The sequence below is a fragment of the Ixodes scapularis genome, unplaced genomic scaffold, assembly GCF_016920785.2.
Source record: "Ixodes scapularis isolate PalLabHiFi unplaced genomic scaffold, ASM1692078v2 PGA_scaffold13__105_contigs__length_92229423, whole genome shotgun sequence".
NCBI lineage: Eukaryota > Metazoa > Arthropoda > Arachnida > Ixodida > Ixodidae > Ixodes > Ixodes scapularis.
The window spans coordinates 63,492,339-63,500,345 of record NW_024609839.1 but is presented as its reverse complement, the minus strand read 5'-3'; the positions used below and the strand labels follow the sequence as shown (position 1 = coordinate 63,500,345).

The window sequence follows — 8,007 nt, the reverse complement described above, 5'->3', positions numbered from 1 at the left end:
TGCGGCCTGGGGCGGGTCGGTGATCCACAAACGATGACGTCATGCCCGCGGGCCTTATCTTTTATGTTGTATTGGTTCTACACGGGGCCACAATAACCATATCAATAAACGTACGGGTCCCTTGGATATCCGCGAAACACCAGAAGCTCTAGCCAATTCGGCAATGGTGTGTTTTTACTGGCATAATTTCGTCCATCCGTTATGTTATTATGAGCTACAGGCAAAGGCGACATTTCCAAGGATTCACAAGACGTCCTTAAATGCATAGTGCACTGAAGGTTATAGTGTCATCTTGCCGATATCTAGCAATAAAATGGCGGATTAACGTAATGTGAAAACGCACTGTGGAAAAGGGTGCCGTCAGAACGAAGTAATACTTGGTAGCGACACAGATGAATAATTTTAAATAGGCAGAACTGCTCTCTGGTCTTTATCATTGTTACGTAGAGAATACAAATTAATTTCCACGTACCTGACAACATCATTGTCATATTGTCATATTAACCAGGACAGTAGAAATAGTAAAAACAATATGATGTTCTAATGAACTGCCTTGGCCGGCTGTGCTTCGAACCGTGCTTCAAAATGAAAGTACGAGCTAACGACACGTACATTGTCCCGCGAAAATACGGGCTACTCGAGCACCCCATTTAGTAGGGAGTTTTCGTAGACCGCGTTTCCCCCTCCGCTAAGCCCTCCGCAACGAAGCAGCCGTTACTGCGCCGACGCGCCGATGGCGTTGACTGTAGAGTTCCGGATAGCGTAGCTGGTTGCGGAGAGCGTTGCGGGACAGCGGGAACGATCTACGAAAACTCCCTTGTGACATCGCTAGCGATGATACCGGAACGCGTGGCGCCAGCAACGACAGCACGACATGTTGCAGTGCCACCTAACCGACGCGGTGTGTCAGCGCAGTTCAATGGGGCGTGCCAATCGTCAACATGGAAGCCATCATATCCGCCATCATCATCAACCTCCTCACCATAATGGAATCGGTGTGCGACTACTACGCGTGCGCCATCATCGCGGGCTTCCCACCGCCGCCACCAGGGGCCGTCAACCGAGCCATCTTCACCGAGGGCTTCGGTTGCTGCGTGGCGGGCCTGCTAGGCTGCGGTCTGGCGTACGAGACGCAGACCATCCACCTCGGTGTGCTGGCAGTGACCAAGGCACGTACTTGCGGAAAGAAGCAGACGGAGAACAGGGGCTCGAATCTGTACACTCGGCGAAAGAAGTCGGCGAGGGATCCGGCGGCCGTGATTGGCCGGGAGCCACATTTGACCTTCGTCACGGCCAAGCACGACGGTCGAATCCCTAGCAGCCTCTTTCGACAAGTGTCCTGATTAGAGTCCCTAGTCGTGCCGGAGTCAAGCTGAAGTCTTCGGATGGAACAGGATGACCGGATCAGTATACTTCTTTCATATGTGCCTGCGTAGTCCTGAGCATTTTACCCGTATTGGTAAGCAACATCTACATTCTAATGTAAATTTAAGGAGATTCAAGTATTAAAAAAATGCAAGCACTGTATTTGATCGTAACGGGAAGTCGTGAAAGGAGGTTGGCGAATCGAAACCAAAACTGTGGGCAAGAGGTTTCCTAAGATACTTTGCACGGCATTACGCCGCTAGGAGATCGCTTCGATTTTGCAGCAGATTCATTGATCCCACTTCTGAGAGCATGTTAGAAGGATGGAGAACGGTTCGTGCCCGAGTTCCAAGTCTGACTTTGGCACGAACAGTTGGTTCTCTTTGCGCTTCTTTTTGCGCGTCTAATGCCGTAACATGCAAGGCACGATTTGAACCGCGCACGAAATTAGAATCGTGCACACTTTCCATATATCGTGGCTGATTCGGCGCGCGTGTACGATTTCAGCGTGGACATCGACCAGGGTTTCGTGCACGAAACAGCACCGTTGGCACCCCTTTTGAAATCGTTCGCGCGCGCCGAATCAGATGCAAAATTTAAAAATTGTACACGATTTTTTTCTTTGTCTTGCGTGGCGCAATTTGTGTCTTGTGTGGACAGCTTTTAATAGAGGTGTTTGTTTCGAGGTGGGCTGTAGGAGTATGGCGTTCATAAAGAATGACTTATCATATATAAATTTCCAAGGTTAAAACGCTTTCTTTTTGTGTAAAATAAGTGTGCCTGGTTGGAACAATGAAGAAGGTGGGAAACTAAGCAATGGAGTTGCAGAAATAAGGGTTGTGGCGCAAACTAGCTGGTGAACGTTCATACTTAGAAAAACCCGAGACAGGAAAAGGAAGGGACAAATACTACGAAGTAATGGAGTTGTATTTGGTTTTGATTTATTTAGCGAAACGAACGCACGGGAACTTTGGCTGGAGCAATTCAAGCTTTCAATTTCGTGCTAACGGATTGGAGCGTATTAGCTTTCTTGTGTATTCTTAATTATATTTAGTAGCGTTTACTAATGGGCTCAACAGCGCAGGGACGAGGACAGAGTAGAAGACGGAAGACAAACACGGCGTTGACTTAAACCGAGCTTTAATGGACCTTACAACCCGTATTAAAGCAGAACTTGCCCGGACAAAAGCTAAGAAGGGAAACGGCACCTAAAAAGAACGACACGTGTCTGCGCGCAGGGCCGGCGCTACATAACGCGGGGCCCAGGGCAAGAATGTAAAAAAAAAAAATGTCAACAAAAGTTTAAAAAGCAAAATCTGAAATTTAAAAATAACTTCGCTTATACTAAACATGAAGAAAAACGAGACGGGCACATTATCATGCGGGATATCTCTGGTGTGTATTTATTCAGTTTTGTAACACAGGAATTTTTCTGTCCGGGTGGAGCAATCCGCAAATTGGCGAAGGGCCCCGCGCCCGTCGGTCAGCTAACTATTTTTTTTTTCCTTTGGAAAATTCAGCAATGAAAGTTATCTGTAGTGGCGATGTTGAAATTTTACAAAAAGTTCAACCGGCGAGTGACCGCGGGGCCCCTCTGTCACTTGCGGGGCCCTGTCGTAAGCGCGGGGCCCGGAGCGCCCGCCCCGCTCGCCCATGCCTAACGCCGGCCCTGTCTGCGCGCACCGATGTTCTCCGATCTAGAAAAAACACATGCCCTCCTTTACCGGCAAGGCATGTGACGGGGCAAAACACATTCTGCACCCCGTTTGTCCGATAGCGCGCTTTGATAATCTCACACGCGAGCTTGTCCTTTTTGCCTACTGATGACCGTGCATCTTTTAAAAGCTAGAGTACGTACATCCGCAGTCTCGCCTGTGCACTCCAAGCTGCCTAAACACAACCTGTGACACATTGCACCGGTGCTTGCTTAACCGCTGGTTAATTATTTCTTTATGTTATACTTAAATGCTACTGCAAAATACAGCTTATTTACAGAAGAATATGCACTAATTCTTTTAAATTGATTTTCTTTACAACTACTTACCTTCCAGCTCCTTTAGAGTATCCCCTACTAAAAAATAGATTGTCGCAACTACAAAATTATACACAAATTGTGAACATGTAGGTTGGCCTTCGATCGTGCTCCAGCAGAAGAGACATGTAGACACGCCGTTTTTACTCCTAAACAGTGCGCCAGTCTGCGGGTTACTCAGGTGGCCGCCATGCTGATGATTCTGCTGGGCGTCATGACGAAGGTGGGCGTTTTCGTTCTGAGCATCCCTGCCCCGATCATCGGCGGCCTGCTGCTGGTCTTGCTCCCGACCTTCACGGGGGTGGGGCTATCGCACCTGCGCTACGTCGACCTAACGTCCAACAGGAACGTCTTCATCATCGGGGTCTCGCTCACCTTTGGTATCATCGTACCATCGCACATCGGACCCCCGGCAAGCTTCAACGTCACTAGTGAGTATCGATGACGGCTCACTTCTTTTTTTAAGCCGAAAGCCTTACGTGTCCAATTACGCGAAAAAGCGGCGGCGTTGTGCCCGAAAGATGGTCGCACCAACGCGTCATCAAGCACGCGGCTTAGAAATAAAACACAACGAAAAGCACAGCAACGCAGATGCTTCGTCATGGCCGCTTTTTGGTGGGTTGCGGGTTCGGTTTACATCAATAATGCTAGGAATGCAACCTACGCTTTATTTATTGGATAATCCTGTACAATAGACCCTTTCCCAAAAGTGCTCGCCACTTATAAGTAGCTGCTACGTTAATTCTCCGATTTGGCCATTGTTTGGACAGGTACTCTGAGCATCCATTGGAAACAGGAGCTGTGTTTGCGTTCGGCGAGGATTCGGACATAATCACACGATTCGTGCCCAGGCAATGGCGACTGCCATTGTGGCTTGATGAGGTGTTGAAAATTGTCTGTTGATTGAGTAACCATCGTACTAATCGTGTTGTTGCGTTGGCGATGCGGATTATTGTCGTACTCTGTTTTTCTGGCCTTTCTTGGAGTGTTCTTTTTCTTTCTCAGGTCTTGTTGTTGTTGTTCGTTTTGCCCGCTGAGCGATGTAAATGGGTAACAGAGCCTCGTCAGACTAAGCAAATCTGCCTCTGCCTTTTACCAGGTTACACTAGACCTTATGTCTGAATAAATAAGCAAACGAACAATCAAATGGTACAGTCACCGGCTGAGATTCCCTTAGCGCTTAAACAACGCAAAGTTTCGTGTCTTCGAAGCTATCAATAGCAAAACAAAAATTGATTATCTACTTTTGTTGCTTAAGTCGTCACGTAAGAGTTACGTTGTAGTGTGATAACGTCACTTTTTATTTTACCTGTCTGAATACTTTGATCATTATTGTATGTCTTCTTTCATAATCGCAAACTACACTTAGCTAAAACTGAAAGTATATCTCGGTGAGTAGGTAGGAGTTTAGTTTATTGAGGCATGTGCTGGCTACAGATATATTCAACCCCTGAACTCACTAGGTGACGGAGCATATATTGATAACAAAAAAAAAAAACGCAATTAGTTTAGTACTTTTGCTAGCCTGAACTTGTATAATTTGTTTGCGACTTTGATTATAATTTGTTAAAATTTTTAGCAATTCGGATCGTTGACAAAGCCCTCTACACCTTCTTTTCTACTGGTTCTGTGATCGGCGGCGTCATTGGATGCTTTCTTGACCACACTATCCCCGGTAAGCTTTCACCTGAAAGTCGGTAGACATCCTAACCATATTTTTGTTAAATAAAAGTAATATGCAGTGATCATTTTCAATTACCACTAAGCTAAACCTATATGATTTTCACGCGTGTTTCTATGCTTCTAATAATCCTGCTCGTGTTATTTTCAGTCACCGATTGCTCTTATCGAATGACAAAACAGAAACTTGGGAAAAAAAGAACTCTAAGCTTAATTGTATGTAGTTTCCAGGGATGGGCAGTATTTCCAATACAAGTATTTGAAATACGTATTTCAAATACTTTGTGTATTTTGCATTTGTATTTAATTACAAATTGGGTAATGTATTTGACCTGTGTATTTAAATATTAAAACGTGGGTATTTCAAATACAATTGTAATTAAATACAATTTTGTGGGCGAAAATACATCCCTCAAATTTATTGCCACTGTCCAGAGCAGGGAGAAAACTACGTTCTGCACCGAATGCAGTGTCTCTCAATCAAGCACAAGTGTTTCGTGATTTTGTGATTACGGTGCTAGTCCAGCGTAAGAATATTGACGAAATCGACGTTTACAGGCACACTGGCTAAATAAGTGCCTGGGACAACTTGTGATGCTTTCCAGCCTGATTTCCATCCATATTTTTGCCTGGAACATTCTAAATGCGCGGGTCGTCCTGATATTCGTAACTGGTGCGAGTTGCAGCAATAAAAAATTCTCTAGCTAGTGCTGCGTGTTTTGGTCGTCTCGGTTTTTTGTTGGTCCATACCAAAATGTAATCGACAGAAAAACCTGCTTGAAGCTCTGTACTTTTTTCACCTATTACGTCCAAGCTGATTACATTTTTTTATGATTATATTTCTATTACGTAACTAGAGCTTCGCACACTAACTCCCGAGTGTGCAATGCAAAATTAAAATAAGATACCCAGAAACCCGTTGCAGGTGCCCTGAAGTCGCTGACGCAAATTTTGAGGAATGTATTTGGAAAAGTATTTTGAGGAGACCAAATTTAATACATTTGGTTGTATTTGTATCTTGTACTTAAAGGCATTTTTGAAAATGTAAATAAATTTGTAATTAAATACATTTTTGACGAAGTATTTTGTATTTGTATTTCAATACATATTTGCATGTATTTTGGCCATCCGTGATAGTTTCATATCATTTCTATAACATAACTTCCAACACATGTGCACGTGCACTGTTTATTGAAATGAAATCCTTATTTTTATTTTGTCCTCCAACAAACAACGAAGCGTATGAAAGTCACACAAAATAATAAGAATAAAAAAATATTTTCAACCAAAGCCATATCTTTGCACGAATTAAAAAAAAACGCGTTTTCTTAGATTTTGTACACGACATTGGGTGTATTTCAATGAAATAAAAGTAACAACGTGCGTGAACGTATAATATGATTGCAAGTCTGCATTGATGCGCTAAGCACATCTCATCAGTCCACATGATGAGACGAAGATTCAGGTGACCGATTCATGCTGTCTACGAGTTCTAAACTACGTAAAAAAAAAAAAATCTACCATTATGTAATGTATTCTATCATATATGATTTTTAATTATCGTGTGTTTCGTTTCAGAAATAATGTTGGTCCTATTTTCTCCGCAACTAGCCCGTACTCGGCGTCAACTACATTGCGCTACGTTGTGAGGGCTAACGTAACTTACGCAGTGCTCCCACGCAGTCAGAGCAACTTGCGGGAGAGCGTGCGAATACAAGAGCCACGTACAGCAGTGCGGGCCTACAGGCCACATCACCAAGCTACGCTAACGCTTGCAATGCAGGGGCGGATGCAGGAATTTCCTGAGGGGGGTGTCAGGTGTTGGTCGGCGTACCATATGTTTAGGAACCCCCTCCCCTCTCCTTCGTTTTACACCCTAAAATTTACACACGCAGAAATCAAGGGGGGGTCAGGACATCCGGACCCCCCCCCCCCCCCCCTCTAAATCCGCCCCTGCAATGTAGCACAACTTGTAGTTGACGCCGGGTATAGAGCATTTTATTAATTAGCCTACACCGTAAGACACCGAGACATTTCGGTCTAAAACTGCGCGGTGTTAGGCCATTCCTTGGCGTTTATATTTAAATTAGTCAGTTATATTTATATCGTTATATTCTTGCTGCGGGAATTGTAACTGGTGAAAAGGTTTAATGTTTTATTTGACAGCATGCCCTCAGCGTAAAGTACGTTTGACGTTGGCCTATAGCTCTAAAGCCTAGTTCACATGCAGCGGTTTTGGCCCTAGAGCGGCGCGATTTCTGCCGTCGCGGCGCTCTGGCCAGCACCAGCAATTCTGCGGCACGAGCGCCGCGACGGCAGAAATCGCGCCGCTTTAGGGCCAAAATCGCTGCATGTGAAACACGCTTAAGGATGACCGTTCGTCCCATGCCACCTAGGAGACAAGGCCTCCACGAATCTTCCTCAAACGTCATCACCAGTGGTCAACGCAGCGCTACCTAGCCCGCGTCAGCGTTACCTTTCAGGGCGTCTTGTAGCGTCTCGCAAGGAGAACGACGCTGGCACTTGTCGATAACAAGACGCATGTGCCAGCTGCCTCTTGGCGGAGTACTCTCGTCGGACTTCCATGTGCTTTGCGCTTGAGGCGGATTGGAGAGTCCGCTTATTAGCGGCGAGAAGTTATGGTGGCGCCCTCCTACGGTTCCCCTTTGTGACGTCATTACCTTGCGAACAACAAGTTAGATTGTGTTTGTAAATAGCATGGTGGAAGCTTGAAATAATTGCGCTTTCAAAGGAGCACTTCCAACACCGTCAAAATTAAAATTCTTTCATTCCTCTTATTTCCGTTGATGATATACCCTTTCCGACGTCATAAGTCAGCGTTCGGCCAATCGTGGAGGGCCGACCACAGCGATGCTTTCGGTCGCGCTCGTCGCCAATAAGTACATATTAGGGAGGTCTCGTCTCATAGG

General features: G+C 45.3%; 1 non-coding gene across 1 annotated transcript; it reads left to right on the top strand.

Moving 5' to 3' along the window:
* Positions 1-3,234: 3,234 nt before the first annotated feature.
* On the top strand, positions 3,235-5,061 carry LOC8028643. Its single transcript, XR_005716612.1, has 3 exons — positions 3,235-3,302; positions 3,555-3,828; positions 4,977-5,061. It is a non-coding gene; the product is annotated as an uncharacterized LOC8028643 (transcript).
* Positions 5,062-8,007: the final 2,946 nt, after the last annotated feature.